The sequence below is a fragment of the Ips typographus genome, linkage group LG8, assembly GCF_016097725.1.
Source record: "Ips typographus isolate SLU linkage group LG8, UJ_Ityp_2.0, whole genome shotgun sequence".
In the NCBI taxonomy this organism is placed as follows: Eukaryota; Metazoa; Arthropoda; class Insecta; order Coleoptera; family Curculionidae; genus Ips; species Ips typographus.
The window spans coordinates 8,154,447-8,172,368 of record NC_138429.1 but is presented as its reverse complement, the minus strand read 5'-3'; the positions used below and the strand labels follow the sequence as shown (position 1 = coordinate 8,172,368).

At 33.5% G+C, this 17,922-nt stretch overlaps 1 protein-coding gene across 3 annotated transcripts in view; it reads right to left on the bottom strand.

Annotated features, from left to right (window-relative positions):
• The window catches only part of Tpst (tyrosylprotein sulfotransferase), a 77,797-nt gene extending 60,594 nt beyond the window's left edge, over positions 1-17,203 (bottom strand). Inside the window, exons 1-2 of one of the 3 annotated variants that reach the window (XM_081984965.1) lie at positions 17,043-17,201; positions 8,957-8,995 (exon numbers count right to left, since the gene is read on the bottom strand). The gene's annotated coding sequence lies outside the window, so the exon portion shown is untranslated. Of the gene's footprint in view, positions 1-8,956; positions 8,996-17,042 lie in introns of all 3 variants that reach the window. The other 2 variants (XM_081984964.1, XM_081984966.1) reach the window with 2 other exon arrangements.
• Between the last annotated feature and the right edge of the window lie 719 nt (positions 17,204-17,922).

The window sequence follows — 17,922 nt, the reverse complement described above, 5'->3', positions numbered from 1 at the left end:
TGAATTAACGCCGGTATTGTTAATTTATAGACTACGAACTCCCTCTTAAAACTTTATTAAACCTTTAACCAACTTACTCGTTAAGTGCATAATGGAAAGTTAGCTTTTATGCATTATAAGGTTAAAATTACGATATTACGAAGAACCCACACCACACATTACTCACGATTATTACGCGGTAAGAGTACTAAAAGAGAAAATTTAGTAGACTCCTTTTGAAAGTAAATATAAGGTTTAAAAGAAGTAGGATTAAGAAATCAAAGACACATGGAAAAACTACAATAAAGTGATGATCGTACAGAGAACGTAAATCATAATCAAAAACTTCTGACTCTCTTTATGAACTTTCGGTATTATAAAACCTCCTCAGTTTTTACGACAAAAAAAAAACGTAATAAACGACATGGCCCGTAAAAAAAGGAAATCTCAGTAAAGGACGGGACAATGCCGAAAATAACACAAAAACATTTATCTGCTGTTTTTGAAAAATGTTACCCTTTTAGGCTGTCAGATCTCTTAGTCATACCGGGATCGTGATTGATGAGTTGATTGATACAAAATATGATTAATGCGCTGCTCGCTCCAAAAGTTCCACTTGATCCTCGTAGAGAACACTGAATGGAAAATTCGTTTAAAAGAAGACAGATTTTCGTCCTGATTACCACTCTGTATAAATTATGTTTATGTTAATTTGCAAATATGTAGGATAAATATTGCCAAACCTCAAAAAGTTTGAACTAAATATCTCGAGAAGGGCAGTTCCTATAGGGAATTAATAAATCCAAATTACAACATCGTCATACTTTTTGACTTGCAAACTACTAATAAGCAACACTCGAAATTTCAAACATCACCGTGAATCACTTTGTATGTTTAAGTTAAGTTACCGATGACAATCTGAATAACTACTACCAATAGCGAGGCAGGAACCATTTTGACTATTCATATCAGGTACAAGTCGTGGGAGTATACGCTGTTACTTTCGCGACCTTTCAAACAGTAAAAGGTTACACACAGGACAGAATGTTTCGTTATTTGTACAAAGAAGGCGTATTTACACAGAAAATTCGAATGGATGAAATAGCATAACCGCAAAAATATCGTTTCTAGTAACTGACCCTAATTAAACGGTCGGCTGACATCTGAGAGCCCTAATTCACTCGGACCGGAATTATCCGGGCGTAAACCATAAAATATGAAATCGCAGGAATTAGACAATTTGTCATGTAATTTAATTATGTTCTGGATAATGGCAACGCTTTATCTGAGCGTTATGGTACACACGGTTAAAATTTGAAGAACGAGAGTTCTGACCGAGATTAATCACATTGTGGGCGACATCGGGGGGTTACGACCCTTCATCCCTAATTTTTATCCACGCCCCATTTATTTCGGCTAACGATTATTAAACCAGACACTGTGAAAGCATTTATGAAACGATCGTTATGCAGAAAATATCTGCATAGTTGGGGCCAGTTCGATCCATTGTTAGTCAACTCTTCAGTCCACTTTGAGACCATTAATCTCGTCCATTATAGTATTTCTCATTGAAACCGGACAAATTAGCAAACCCGCCCAGGGCCAGTAACAATGCCCCCAGCTATGAATTCACGGAAATTATTGTTCCGATTCCGATGTTAAATGGTGCTGAAATTGAATCAAAGCTAAAAATCTTATGCGAAGTGAAAATACATTTCATTGCACTATTTTATACGAGATTCAGTATATTTATGCATCCATGTCAGTTTTATGGGCATAACTGCTATAACTGGTATTTGTGCCTTCAGTATTCAGAATACAACTTTAAGAGAAAAAAACTATCAAATGTGATTGCTTTAGTGAGTATACTTTTGATGTACAAACCTTCTTACAAAATTACGTCATGGAAAGCTCACTACTTATTCTAATATAATAACTAACAACTTTACCCAAACAGTTATTTAGAATCTTAATCTCAATTATCACATTTTCACATTAAATTTGAGTGAAGTTAATTAAAGAATTGTTCAATAAATTTCTTCCTGCTTTAAAGTTAATACAATAATCATTTAAAGAACAGAGTATTACATTGCCCTAACCCGTATGCCATTGCTGCTTAATTAGAAAGTATAAATTAAGCTCTCTAGCCTGGATGTAAACAAGATATACCACCCACATGTTCGTTTTGTTTGTATAGTCCTTTGATTTGATAATATCCGTAATACAAAGAATTTTTTAGGTTAAAAGAGGGGGTAAACCGCTGGGGCATTATGGTGTACAAATTTTAGGAATTAATGGGCATTACTGGAGGACATTGGTATTTTGAAAACTATTAATAGAATTAGGAACGTCTAAATTATATTATAAAAAAAAATTCCATCTACCATTCAAATTTAAACATAAATAAAGTTTGGTAATTTCACTGAATTCCCTTGGAATACAATAAAAAATTATGAATTTTGTAATTTTTCTTTTAAAAATTTTCACGTTCTCTACCGACAAAACCGTACCACTAACCCATCAACTTTTATACGTCAATAGAAGGCTTATTTCACTTGGCTATACATTGACATATAAAAGTTTATACAAAGTGTGGAAAATAAGCTAGTTATTGACGATTAAACGAAAGAATGCGCCAAAAAAGTCATGAAAAAATTAGTCAATTTTGACACATTCTAGCGGACGAACTGTCTAACCTATCCATTCAAATTGGGAGACTGTTAGAAAGCTCATTGCATTGGCTATCTATTGACGTATAAAACACTACTAAAAATGGTGCAAATAAACGAGTTATTGAAGATTAAACAAAAGGATGCACGAAAAAAGTCGTAAAAAATAGTAAAATATGACGTGTTCTAGCGGTCAAACCGTCTAACCTATCAACCTAAGTTGGAAAATTTTTAGAAAGGTCATTCCATTGGATCTCCATTGACGTATAAAACTCTAGCAAAAATAGTGCAATTAAGCGGGTTTTTGAATATTAAACAAAAGAATACACCAAAAAAATTGCCCACTAGACGCCCTCTAGTGGCCAAACGGTACCACTAACTAACCGACTTTTCTACGTTAATGGGAAGCTCATTTCATGGGCTGTCCATCGACAAATAAAAGTATATACAAATACGCGTATTATTTACGATTCACAGACAGGGTGCCCCAGAAACACTTTTTGACTAGTTAGGGCTAATTTGACCGTGGAAAATTAAGAAAAAAATTACGGTTACATGAGCTACTAGGTCTACTACGATGTAATGCCTAGAAATTTCTTGAAAAACCGATTTTGCAAATGACAAGTTTCCTAAGGGTCAAATTTGCCTGAAAAGTCACCACTATTCCAATGTGTTTTGCGTTATGTTGGCCACTTAGTGCAAGCGAAAATCGACTTTAATGATTTTATTTCTACAGTTTTGCTACGGCTCTAAAATTGACGCTCACTGTGCTAGGTTTGTGACAAATATCAGGGCCGTACATGACCGATTTAAAAAAAATCCCTCAAAGAAGTTAAAATGGTTACAGTCAAGAAAAACGTTTAGTTAGCTTTGGAGCCCTCTAGCGGCCAAACGAAGCACCCTATCAACACCAACGGCCATATTTTTGGAAAGCCCATTATATTTTCTATCCATTGACATATAAAAGTCTATACAAAGTGTTGCAAATAAACGAGTTGTTTGACAATAAAGACAGTTTTGACTGAATTTGACAGCTACTGCTTTAACCTTCAATAACTCGATTATTTTGACAGTTACAGGGTGGTTCAATGTATCAATTTAAAGAATAAATTTTTCAAATAAGTGACCTAATACAAACTTACCTTGATTTTGAACAGAGAATCAGACAAAAGGAGTGTTAAGTTTGAAAAACGTCCTTTTTTAGAACTGGTGTCTTGAGCTCTTTTTTTGACATCCTGTATAATATATTTTATCGTTTTTCTTCACCCACTCTTAGAAAAAACGTTGTATAACACGACAAAACACAAAAACCAAGAAAAAAACGTTTCCTGATATGCATAATTTAAAATGATTGTTTTGGAGACTGAAAATATTAAATTTCACATAAAACGGCAAATATCTCAGAAACGGATACAGAAAAGTGTATGCCATTAATACACGAAATATGTCTAGAATTTGTCGTAGAATCAAAAAATGCAATAACATACAAGGTGTCCCATTTAAACTAAGCAACGGTTGATATCTACTTCCGGTTAAATCGTTGCACGCATATTCATTCTTATTTTTACTTTTTTTTATTAAAAAAGGTTTTTTTAGACTCTCCAGTCGTGGTAATTCAGAAAATTAGTGGGTATTGTTAGGTTAGGTTAGTTATTGGGAATTATTAGGAATTACTAGACATTACAAGGAATTAGTGGACATTAATGGCATATTAGGAATTAGAGTACAAAATTGTACTCAGCGGTTTACCCCTCGGGTTGAAACCAAAAAAAAACCAAAAATATATACTGAAAAAAGTTACACCAGCGTTTTAATGGAATTTTTCGTTATAATCAAATATCATTTTAAGCGACTTATTTATATGAAGTTTTTTATTTAGTTAGTATTAAAATCAGTACGTCCTATACAGTGCAGACAATTCTATCTTTAATTAGATATTTTTTTTAAGTTACAATATACAAATTTAATGTACGTTAGGTTGAAATTGGCATTAAACGTACAATCGTTTTAATAGGACTGAGCGTTATAATTGAAATTAAATGTTAAAGGATTTTGATCTTTATTTACATTTGTCTTTTTTTAAATGAATACTAAACAGCGGGCAACTGTTTTTTTCCTATTTGTTCAAAATATTAGAACTCAGTTATTCATTTATACGAAAAAATTGCTTGCAAAAATTAAAAGAATTTTTAATTCATTAAATGATTTCAGCAAAAGCAAAATACGACATTTCAAACGACTTTTCCATCAGCTAACTGAAATAATTACTTTTTTTATTAAAACCCATTAATCCCAAAATAAAATTATTAGCTATTGAAATAACCAGAATAACCCTGAACATTTATATTATTTAAATTAAAAAAATGCTTTGTTGCTAAATAATAATCATATCGTAAGCATTAAAATTATAGCTTGTCAGCTATTCTCTACAATAATTCATTTTTCCCCTCTGTTATTATTAACAATACGATAACGCAATCGGTACTTATTTGGCCATTAATTTGCTGGATGGTCCAATGAACATTTACTAAACTTTTTGAAAACAAAATCACAAAAGTTAAATTGCATTACAATAGTCTTGGTGTAATTGTACACGTAAACCACTAAAACAATAGGAAATTTCCGTAAGAAAACCTTGAATCACAAACTATAAAACTTTTTAATTTCAAAACAAATAACCTTATCTAGAAGGTTCCGGAAATACCTAATAGTTAACAATTTCTGTTGAAATTTATGTAATTGAATTAAAATAACAAATTTATACGCAACTAAATACAGAGCGAGTGGTTTTTGTATGTTCACTGAACAACCGAATATCGCATTTCACACTAATTGTGTTTCCAGTACAAAAACAAAAACCAGATTTTGCATTTGACTCTAACCACTCGTCGATGACAAACGGCACTATAAATACGCGGGTGTTGTTGTTTTCCTGCTATTCACCCATCCTCTTTTGCTAAACAGAAAATTTGCATATTTCCTGCCTTAATACGAACCCAATTGATTCTGCCACAGAAACTAATTAATATGGAAATTTAGAGAAGTGTCTCAATCTTGAGTCTACCGACGTTAATTCCCTAATCTGCAAGACATCTTGAATATTCACCAGAACGGTATGTGCAGGACTAGATTTAATCATAATAGCGATCAACTCCAAAACGGATTATCTGAAGCTATCTCGAGCTCCAATTAGAGATACAAATTGAAATCGTAAACTGAGTAAAGCTAGATTAGAATTAAGATCATAATCTAAATTATGCATTTTCAATCGCTTAAAACAATTCCGAGTCATCAATCAAGCAAATCATTTGCTAAGACTTTTTTGTGCAAAGTGAAAGGACCTCGTAAACTGACAAAGTTACAAAGTCGCGTAGATTAACAGAGAAATGCAGTTTCGAAGAATCTTCCTATTATTACTTTTTTCCTGAAAACGTCATGGCTTTTTGAACATTTAGGAGAAACCCAGTTGTTTTGATTTAAAATGAAATTTTTATTTTCAAAAATTATCATTTTTAAATAAACTCAGTTTGTAGAGGAAGCAATTCGAAATGGTCGCTGTAATTTTTTCGAAAATTATAGAATTACCGTTTAAGTCTATCGGTTACCATGGTTGAGTGGAATAATCTTAAAAATATTTAAAAATCTGAAAGACGTAGAACACCTGTAGAACCCTCTGGAAATTTTTAGGGGGTTTTTCGTTGTATTTAGAAGCTTCTAGCATTTCACAAATGGTTTTGCAAGCTTTCGGAGCCCAGTGGACCATTGGGCAATTTTAAGTACCGTGACATTTTTTACATTGAAAGATGATGATTTGACTGCCTGGTTCCGTAACTATTAACGGTCAAAGAAGCTCGAGACTAACCTTTCAAAACAGTGTCTAGGAGCTTCCAAATGCTCTTCAACTAGTCCAGAAGCTCTCAAAAAATTTCAAAGCAGTTAAAGCTTCAGTCTGCTTCTAGAGCAGTTTTAAAGCTTTTAACAATTTCCAGAACCGCCTAAGTTTCCAAATACCTCTAAAGCAGTCCAGAACCTTCAATATGCTCTTTAAACTGTCCTAAAACCGTTCTAAATGCTCCTGAAATAGTCTAAAAAGATTTCAGAAGCATTCAAAAGACTATTGGAACTCCAAAAGCTTCCAGAACAGTGTATATAATGCTTCTAAAGTAGCATAGAAGCTTTAAAAAGCTTTTGGAACAGTCAAAAAGCTTCCAACTGCTTTTCAACTAGTATAGAAGCTTTCAAAAGGTTTCAGAACAATCTAAAAGCGATTCTAGAGCAGTTTAAAAGCTTTCAATAATTCCTGGAACCGTCTAAGATTTCCAGTTGCCTCTAAAGCAGTCCAGAACCTTCTTAAACTGTCCTAAATGCTCCTGGAGTAGTGTAATAAGATTTCAGAACACTATAGAAACTCCAAAAGCTTTCAAAATAGTGTCTAGAAGTTTCCAAATGCTCTTCAACTAGTTCAGAAGCTCTCAAAAGATTTCATAGCAGTTTAAATGCTTCCGTCTGCTTCTAAAGCAGTTTTAAAGCTTCTAACAATTTCCAGAACCGCCTAAGTTTCCAAATACCTCTAAAGCAGTCCAGAAACCTTCAATATGCTCTTTAAACTGTCCTAAAATCCTTCTAAATGCTCCTGAAATAGTCTAAAAAGATTTCAGAAGCATTCAAAAGACTATTGGGAATCTAAAAGCTTCCAGAACAGTGTCTATAAGCTTTCAAATGCTTCGGAAGTAGCATAGAAGCTTTCAAAAGGTTTCAGAACAGTCTAAAAGCGATTCTAGAGCAGTTTAAAAGCTTTCAATAATTCCTAGAACCGTCTTAAATTTCCAGTTGCCTCTAAAGCAGTCCAGAACCTTCTTAAACTGTCCTAAATGCTCCTGGAGTAGAGTAATAAGATTTCAGAACACTATAGAAACTCCAAAAACTTTCAAAATAGTGTCTAGAAGCTTTCAAATGCTCTTCAACTAGTCCAGAAGCTCTCAAATTGATATCTTTTGAGAGCAGTTTAAAAGCTTCCGTCTGCTTCTAGAGCAGTTTTAAAGCTTCTAACAACTTCCAGAACCCAATAAGTTTCCAAATACCTCTAAAGCAGTCCAGAACCTTCAATATGCTCTATAACTGTCCTAAAATCGTCTAAATGCTCCTGAAATTGTCTAAAAAGATTTCAGAAGCATTCAAAAGACTATTGAAACTCCAAAAGCGTCCAGAACAGTGTCTATAAGCTTTCAAATGCTTCTAAATTAGCATAGAAGCTTTAAAAAGCTTTTGGAACAGTCAAAAAGCTTCCAACTGTTTTTCAACTAGTATAGAAGCTTTCAAAAGGTTTCAGAATTCTTAAAACCGTCCAAGATTTCCAGTTGCCTCTAAAGCAGTCCAGAACCTTCTTAAACTATCCTAAAACCTCCTAAATGCTCCTGGAGTAGTGTCATAAGATTTCAGAACATTATAGAAACTCCAAAAGCTTTCAAAACAGTGTCTAGAAGCTTTCAAAGGATCTTGAAGCAGTTTTTAGTGACTTAAAGTTTAAACAGTTTTCTGACCTTTGGCAATTTTTAAAAATTCCTCACCTCTCTCTACAACAAATGAAAAACAAAGACTTTTCGAGAAGTCTCTACAAATTACTCTAAATCGGAGAAATTATAGCTTTTGCCAAAGGTAAGATATTAAAAGAATCTTGCATTTTAAAAACAATTTACAACTACTTCCCGCAACAATTTGTGTTTTCAGTTAGGATGTGTTATTTTTAAAAGCTCATGGGACCTAAACTTCCTTTTGTAGTCAATGTTATGGTTGTTTCTTTTATATACCTACCTAACCTTGCATTCTTTCCATTAAACAGGAAAATCCACTACAGTTATTCAGGCAAAGTGATACTGGCGCTCGTTCATTGTCAGGTAATTTTATTACACGGTTCAATGGTTCGCAACAAATGAGATTTACCACTAAAGACAAACATTTTTTTTTCGTAATAAAATCGTTTAAAAAGATAAAAAAGTCCAGCCGAATTGAATATATTCCAGGCGAGCTACTTGGATAATCCTTTGTTTTTACCGTCAAGAATCCGGCTGTCGAAACCTTTTTCGAAAACCGTTCTCCCACATTGCTTTGTTATCAGAACGTCACGAAATATCCGCATGGCTGGCTTTTGCGCTGTTTCTGGATTTATTCTCCAATATTTTCCCTTTAGTAAACCGAAAGGATTTTAATAACGGAACAGCTTTGATTTTATTTACGAATGTGGGGAAAAATGTTGATTTGCAACAGTTTCACCAGTGGTAAATTAGTAACGATAAAAAGTGAAGGCTTACCTTCAAAATTGTAATCCTCAACTATGCTACTGTCTTTTCCTGAAACAGATTGAAACCATTTACTAGACCATTTTAAAATTACTACATCCAAAAATTTGGACTTACAATAAAGTAGTCCTTCTACAAAGTTTTTAAAGTCATACTTTCTGTTGAGATTAGCAATCATTTCCCTTTAAGTTTGCACATCTCTAATTAAGTTTAGAAGTAAAACTTAACCTTGTGTCTGTCTGTCTGTCAGTCAGATGTTAGTTGTTAAGATATTCTTTTGTTATTATTCTGTTTATCTTGTCTTCGTGAATTGTTCTTGAATATAAAAAAAGTTGTAAAAGTTAAAGTTAAGCCCAATTTCTACACAAGAAAGCAAGTTAGATACTAGAGGTTATCCTAGACAGTTTGCATTATAATTTAGCATTATATGAAAGTGGAATTTGGTAGGGATGTAGTGTTTGATGATAGTAAAAGAATTATTGATATAAACATAGAAGATGTGAGTATGATTGATAATATGGAAAAACAAACACAGGGACGAAGCCAGGAACAAGAGGAAGGAAACACTGATGAGATTATTGATAGGGAAGAAAGATATGAAAATAATGAAGAACAAGACAAAAACCAAGGTAGAGAAAGTTTATCATGCTGCATTAAATATTAATTCATTTGTCGAAGAGGTACCTACCAGTCTAGAGGAAGCTAAACCAAGAGATGACTTTGCAGTTTGGCGAGAGGCTGTTGATCATGAAATTAACATGTTAGAGAAAAATCAGACATGGACTTTAGTGGATAGACCTAAAAGTGGAACAGTAGTTGATTGTAAATGGGTGTTTACCGTCAAGAAAAACCAAGAAGGAGAAATAGTAAAGTATAAAGCACGTCTGGTTGCTAAGGGATTCATGCAAAAGAAGGGTTTAGATTATGATGAAACATACGCACCTGTTGCAAACTTGACGACTATAAGAACTGTTTTAGCCATAATCAATATGCTGAACAAATGGACGTAAAATCAGCATTCTTACATGGTACCATTGATGAAGACGTATATATGAATATTCCAGAGGGTATAAATCAAGAGAAAAACAAAGTTTGCAAGCTTCATAAAGCTTTATATGGACTTAAACAGGCTCCCTACAGCTAGAATAAAAAATTTAATGAATTTGCATTAACTAAGCTTATCAGATCCAAGGGTGATCCATGTTTATATGTTCGTAAGGATAAAGACTTGTATCTTTTGCTTTATATGGATGATATAATTATAACAAGCACTCAGATGAAAATGATTCAGATTTTAAAAGAAAACCTAATTAGGAAACTAATTAGATTTTCTGAAGATGGAATGTATTTGAATCAAAGACATTATGTAGAGAAAATTTTAGAGAAATGTAATATGGTAAATTCTCATCCACTAAAGACACCTCTGAATAAAGATTATGACATGGATGTGGAGTCTTTGGAAAAATTCGAAGGAAATAAACCAGTTCGAGAACTTATAGGATCATTAATGTATCTGATGTTGGGAACTCGACCAGATATAAGTGCAGCTGTGAACATCTGTAGTCGATACCAAAGCTGTCCAATAGAGAAACTTTGGCAAAATCTCAAAAGGATACTCAGGTACCTCAGAGGTACAATAGACTTGGAATTATTTTATCCCAAGAAGATGGTGTTTTGATTGCTTATGCTGATTCTGATTGGGCTGGTGATAGAAATGACAGAAAATAAACTTCTGGTTTCTTATTTCAAATTTTTGGATCTTTAGTTTCCTGGACTACTAGGAAGCAGAGCACAGTTGCTATATCTTCCACTGAGACTGAATATTCAGAATGTGCACGTGAAGGAATGTGGTTGGTGATCTTGTTAGATGATTTTGGTTATACGGGTACAAAATTTAAAATTTTTGAAGATAATCAACCTTGTACAAGTTTAACGAAACATCATCAACATAAACGCTTAAAGCATGTTGACGTGAGGTATAATTTTGTTCGAGATTTAGTTGAGAATAAGAAAATTATGATTGAATATGTTTGTACAACTGAACAAATTGCAGATATATTGCCTAAGCATTTAGAATATACATTGTTTTCTAAACTTAGGAAAATGTTAAAATTAGTTTAATGTGTGAAACAAGTAAATATAAATGATTGAGAGGAAGTGTTGAAATTAGCAATCATTTCCCTTTAAGTTTGCACATCTCTAATTAAATTTTGAAGAAAAACTTCTGATCAAATTATCTACTTTTCAAGTTATTCTTCAAGTTTCAAATGTCAAAACATGATAAATTCTTTGCTGATTAAGTTTTAAAGTCAGTTATCCAGCTTGAATCAATAAAATATACAAATTATCTATTTGATCAAATTATCAAGTCAATTTTCAAACCTGAAAAGTAAATTCCATCAAATTGTAATTTTTTCAAGTCATATTTCAAGTTTCAAATATCAAAATATGAAAAACGCTTTGTTGATCAAGTTTTCAAATTAATTATCCAGCTTGAAACAGTAAAATATAAAATTTCTCTATTTACTCAAATTATCAAGTCAATCTTAATATCTGAAATAAGAATTCTATCAAATTATCTTTTCAAGTTATTCTTTAAGTTTTAAATGCCAAAACATAAAAAATGCATTGTTAATCAAGTTTTCAAGTAATTTATCCTGCTATTTGGTCAAATTATAAAGTCAATTTTCTGATCTAAAAAATAAATTGCATCAAATTCTAAAGTTTTCAAGTTGTCTCTTTCAACTCAAGTATCCAGCTTCAAACTTAAAACTTCAAGTTTGAAAAGTAAATTTGATCAAAGTATCAACTTTTTCAAGTTTCAAATGTCAAAGCATGATAAATGATGTCTTATCATTCAAGTTTTCAAGTCTACTATCCAGCTTCAAAGACGAAAATCTGAAAATTCTGTATTTGCATAACATCGAGGTGCGTTTGCAGTAAAATTTTCAAATCTTTAACTTGATTCGTTCCTCAGATATTCAAGAAAATCAACGAAAAACTATACCCAACTTTGACGCCCTCTAGCGGCCGAACGGTCCAACTTAGCCGTATCCGCTCAGAGTTACGTGATAGGCTCATTTATTAGCTTTCATTTGTCATATGACGTGTATATACAGAACGTGTCAAATAAGTGAGTTATTCAAAGTAAAAACAAAAAATGTCAATTGTGTAGAACTGGAAAACTTGCTTAACTTTGACGCCCCCTTATTGGCAAAACCTTACCACCAACCAACCAACTTTTATACATCAATGGAAAGCCTGTTTTATTGGCTGACGTATCTGTACATCTGACTGACAGATTCTTTTGTTATTATTCTATCTTGTGTTCTTGGATTGTTCTTGAATATAAAAAAAGTTGTAAAAGTTAAAGTGTAGTATCAGTCCTTTAAGCCCAATTTCTACACTTTTACTAACAAAATCCTAAAATTATACCAACTCGGAGTAGAGTTTGAACAACTTGAGAGTAGCCTGTTAGATAAAACTCCTTCACAGAAACTTTATTTTAAATTCTGGCTTTTGCCGTTTGGCAATAAAGATGTAGATTAATATTTAAAGTTTTGATTCTCATTTGGCTCTCACTGAAAAGTCAATATTAACTTTTCTTTCATTCAGCTGCAATTCTTTATTATCTAGAAAAGAAATTGCTTTTACTTTAACCGTATAGCTGGATAGGAGAATGGTTTAAACCAAAATCGATTTTATTTTCGTCGTACGTCCCAAGACAATAAATAAAGTAATTAAGAGACCCAGAGCTACATGTGTTTGCTCTAATTAGATCGCTGCGGTTCTATTCATTCCGAGAAAATTCACTATCACTGTTTAATGGCCTAGCCCGCTCGTACAGTATATTTCCATTATCGCCTTTATTCGATCGATATTAAACAAAAAGGGTGTAGATTTATTAGATTAGCTTGATTAAAGAGTGAAATTAAACCACAGCGTTAATCTCACATGCCACCGGCGAATTTGGGAAAGCTTTTATAGGCGTCCCTATTTCAGTAAAAAGATTTTCTGAGGTAAAACTGAAAAGAAAGTCTTATTTGATAAAAAGCCTGGATTTTGGGATACGACGTTGCGGCAAACTTTCCACTATTTTATTAAACTCGACAGAGAAGTCTTGTGGCTGATATTGATTGTAATCGAATTACTTGAACCTAGTAAAGAACGAAAGATTGCAGTACCTAACATATTATTTTAGCGTACTCTAACCAAAGCTTAAGTCTGATTCAGACTGTGACAATACAAGTGGCCTTGTGCTTGGAGCCAAAAACGTCTAATTTTTCGCTTGTACGAAATAGAACGGATCGAATGATATCGATATTTCAGAAATCAATCTGTTCTCAACTGATTTCTATTCTAACCTTCTTCTTCTACTTCTTCGAGATCTGTTAATTTTGAAGAAGCTTTTTCTTGACCAATTATAAACCTTAACTTGAAACAATGCTGTGACTTACACAAATACTGCACATAACTCTCTGGACAATCTTTCAATGAAATGCAATCGAAAATTGAAACAAATTACCGCATAAAATCCACCTGAAATATACGTTTGACGTTTACGAGCAAAGGCAAATCCACTAAATACACTGGGAAGCTATTGACAGGGTCGCAGCGACGCATTGACCAAAACCGACGAAACAATATCGGCTCCATTTCCAAATGGAACTTTGCGGTTAGCACAGCAATCACTTATCATCGGGAAAATTGGAAAAATAAATTGCGACCGTGGTGGAAATGGAATAGGAATAGGACCGGGGGTGACATATGTTACGGGGCCCGCTGATCCATTAGATAAACAATACGAAACGCCGGAAAGTTGAATGTGCTTTTAACGCTTTTGGGTTGTGTTTCAAGTTTATATTGAAACCATATTGCCCAAATGAAAATCCTAAATATAAACAACTGCAGTCTTCTGTCCGCAGGAGTAGAGTATGACAGAAGTTGTAGTTGGAATGTTTTTCGGCACTCAAACACAGTTCCAATAACGTTTCACTGTAAACAAATGGGCAAACACTGTACCTCATTTTGAACAAAAACAAGGGAAAAATATGTAAAGCAAACGGCAAAGAAATAAATCATCCAGCCGACATTGTACTGAATTGAAAGGACGTTTAGCTGGAGTAAACGCCATTTCATCAATATTGCCACGCTAACGCGCTTTGACGTGACACCGTTTTTCACAATTCCTCTTAGAAATATGCTGCGAAAATGTAAAACAGTATTATTTGCACTGTAAGTGAAAACCATTGACATGCAGTCAACCAAAGAGAGAGAAAAAAGCCTATAAAGATGAGAATTATCGGTTAGTCATGTGATCAGTTATGAACAGTCATATTCAGCAAATTATTATCAAATATGGTCGACAGAGAATTTGTTTACAAGTCATGGGTACATATTCTTGAAACGACGGAAGGGAGTTATCAAGAGAAAGGTCTGTAGAATGTGACAGGAACTGGCCATTGTCAGCTTCTTCTGTCACACTCTATCAACATTTCTCTTGAGAATTCCGTTCCCTGCTTTCAAGAATAGGCCCCTGGTCTATACTTATCATACGTCAATGGTTAAAACAGTATGTTCCGTCAACGTATACTTAAACCCATTTCCTAGAGCGCAAATAGACTCAAGGAAAACGGCCATATTGTCACTGAAAGCCTAGGAGAATGGAGCAAATTGGATTAGGCTAGATCTGTTTACTGAAAATAAGTTAACTATCGACGTTTAATGGCTTCAGCACTACCGAACAAGCCATTTCCATTATCGCGCTTATTGAAACAATATTAGCGGAACAATCCCGGTTTTGGAATAGAAGGCCGTTTGCTTTATTCCCTTGTGAAAAAACCACTCTGAATTTAGACCTGGATGGAAAGAAGCCTTTTTTTGGTACTACACACGTTTCACACTTGCTTTGCTGTTGATTTTTCAATTAAATTTCCTACGACGAATTACAAAAACAGTTAGAAATCGGCGTGACAAATTGTTTGAGTTCATTGAATAAGCATACACGACGTGACGCCTTCCCGTTAGAGCGGTTTTATTAAAACACGTCCGCAGCTATCGAACACAATAATTCTGAGCATTACCATACGCTATTCCAGTCTCATCTTGCTGTTTGCTCTCGATTGTGGAATATAGATTTTTTTTTGCTTTCAGATAAAACCCCAGCACACTCGTATTAAGCCAATTTCGGTGTGTACCTGATGTTTTTGCCAGTTATCTCTCATATTGTTTAGTGGTTACAGATAATGGATAAAGATGCTAAAAATGGTTAGACATTTTTTGAAATTTCCTTAAAGAGAAGATTAAAATTGGTGGATTGGCATACAATTTAGGTTTTTACAGAAACTAAAAAATATTTAAAAAAACTAAAATAATACAGTTTTCATAAATTTTGTTGAAAACTCCCATAAAACCAATTGAAATAAAATATTCCCAAAGAATTTGAGAATTTGCTTTCAAGGGCAAGTGCATTTGTTAGGAAATATGGCAACAATCTCCTAACTTTATATGAACATCAAAATATGTACATTTATTCATATACTTTGAGTAAAACAATAGTAAATATGGAGGCACAAGTTCAAGTTCACCAATCACTACAGCACAGTTAAAAATGGAAAAGCAATTTTAGAAATTACATAATCAGCAACTATAATACGTTACTCTGAAATACTACATATAAACATATTTGATAAGAAAACTTGAGATTTTCATAAATTATGCCAGCAGTAAAACCCAAGTAAGGCAAAAGCATATTTTTACATACATTTTGCGGCACAGTCCAATTGAATTCAAACACAATAATTCAAGGCAACTTATTTCAACGAAAGTGAGTAAGTAACCTGAAAACCACAAACCGATTGATTACCGTGGTTATTGTTATTAAAAATTGCAAATGCCTGAATTGACTCAGTTTACAGATGTCGTAAACCCATTAATTAACTGACTCATTAATAAAGCTTCAACCTGAATTTAGTGGAACGTGATGAATTTGTGCAGCTGCTTCTTCCCACAAGCAAACTGGGCTTTCTTCTTCTCAGAGAAGAAAGTAAGAGTAGAACACATCTGTGTAAACGAATCTGTAACGGTATTCAGTGTTATGTAAATGCTAAATTGTTTTATAGTCAAAATTTGTTTTGTGAATAAACTGTTTTCTTATTAATAACAGTGTTTTAGTTAATTTGCAGACTAATGTTAGTAGGTTGGTAACTACCATATATGGAATATTGCTCCACATTAATTTTTTTATATAAAATGTCACCATATGTGCTGGAAATTTCTGGTTTCTTTCCTACAAAAATTACCTGAGAAATTATATTGTTTATACATCTATTATTACAAAACAGTTATTGTTGGTTAACTACCTACGCTACCATTTTATAGTGCATAATCTGTTGTTTAGTGGGAGGATTACAGAAAATCTAATGGTTTATATGATGACTAAACCAGATGCCACAAAACTAGACACAAAGCATAGAAGCAGTTTTTGTATCCTTGCTATACCAATTAGTATCAGCTTAAACTATTTTAATTGATTTTTAAGTTATCTTTAATAAAAATCTTCTTTTTGACAAGCAACTCATGAGTTTTCTAACATTTTTTTAGTATTTATGTAAGCAGAAAATACTCTTGCTGTTATAGATGGCAATCATGCTAGTTTTTAAATAATTCATGTGGATGTTACTAAGTTATGAATAGTTGCCAATTAGCATTTCAAATTGTGTTGAAAAACCTATACTCACTGCATTTCTAATTAGAGTAATTGGTTACTTACTGTGTGTACATTCCGAATTTCAAGTAATTTTCCATAAGCAGTGCTGTTTTATCTCTACTACTTGTTAGGTACTTCTACAGTTATACCAAAGAGACTATATGCGCACCATAGCAAATGAGAAAGGATTACAGAAGTTTTACTGTTATTTAGAGGTCACTAAGTATTGTTTTATTTTGCAAAACATTAAGGAATACTCACACCTTATAATTAGAGTTAATGATCCCAAAAACTTTTAATGACCTGAGGGTGAAATTAGAAAGTTTTAAAGGTCCCCCAAAAAGTTAATCATAACACCAATCTGAATTATTAGAATGAACAGTAACTTACTCTTTACTTGTGCAATCTTCTTGAGTAGATCTGATAAGATTTGGTGATCGTAAACAGTAACCACGTTAGATTGTTTGTAATCGAAATCAATTCGACATACCACCGCACTAACAGCTTTCCGCGAACTGACGGACGGAAACAGAATCCAACTAAAACCAAAAGAAAACAAACAGACCAACAGCTGAGCGGAAATGAAAGTGACAGCTGACTGTGATGTCAGTGGTCAATTTGACAGTAAAATCCCAGTTTGCAACGTTGCCATATTCTATTTAGTTAGTTTAATTAGAAAACTAATCTCGGTTCATTCACATTCAACAAAGTTGAAACTCGAGTTTCGCAACAGCTAATGACATTAGCAGCGTTTTCTTTGCCAAACTATTAGCGTTTCAAGTTAAGATCGCAGCGCCAGTTGAACTAAAATCGGGCAACCTGTCCTAACCTAACATTGTAAATAACATGACATTGTCACTTCATATTTATGAAACCGGCTAAATTTCTAACCAAAATCAATGGCCTCATTTGTTTTCAAGCTCTATTGAGCGAGCAGCGCGTTTTTCACGTCACGATGACGTAATTTAGCAAAAACATAATTTAACCAACTGTCAAATTACGTCATTGTGACGTCAAATATGCGCTGCTCGCTCCATGGAACTTGAAAACGAATGCGGCAAATGTAAACCAGTGTTGCCAACCGTTTCACGTTCTTCGCCGCCACCGGCTATTCAATATTCCGCTACATTTGCCAAAACTCCGCTACAACCAAAAAAAAAGTAGCCTAAGCGCGATTAAACGGTATTTTATTTGAGAATTAGTTTTATTTGTTCAGCTTAACTTCAGTACGTAGTTTAAATAGTAAAATTTTTTGGTAAAACTGCAGATT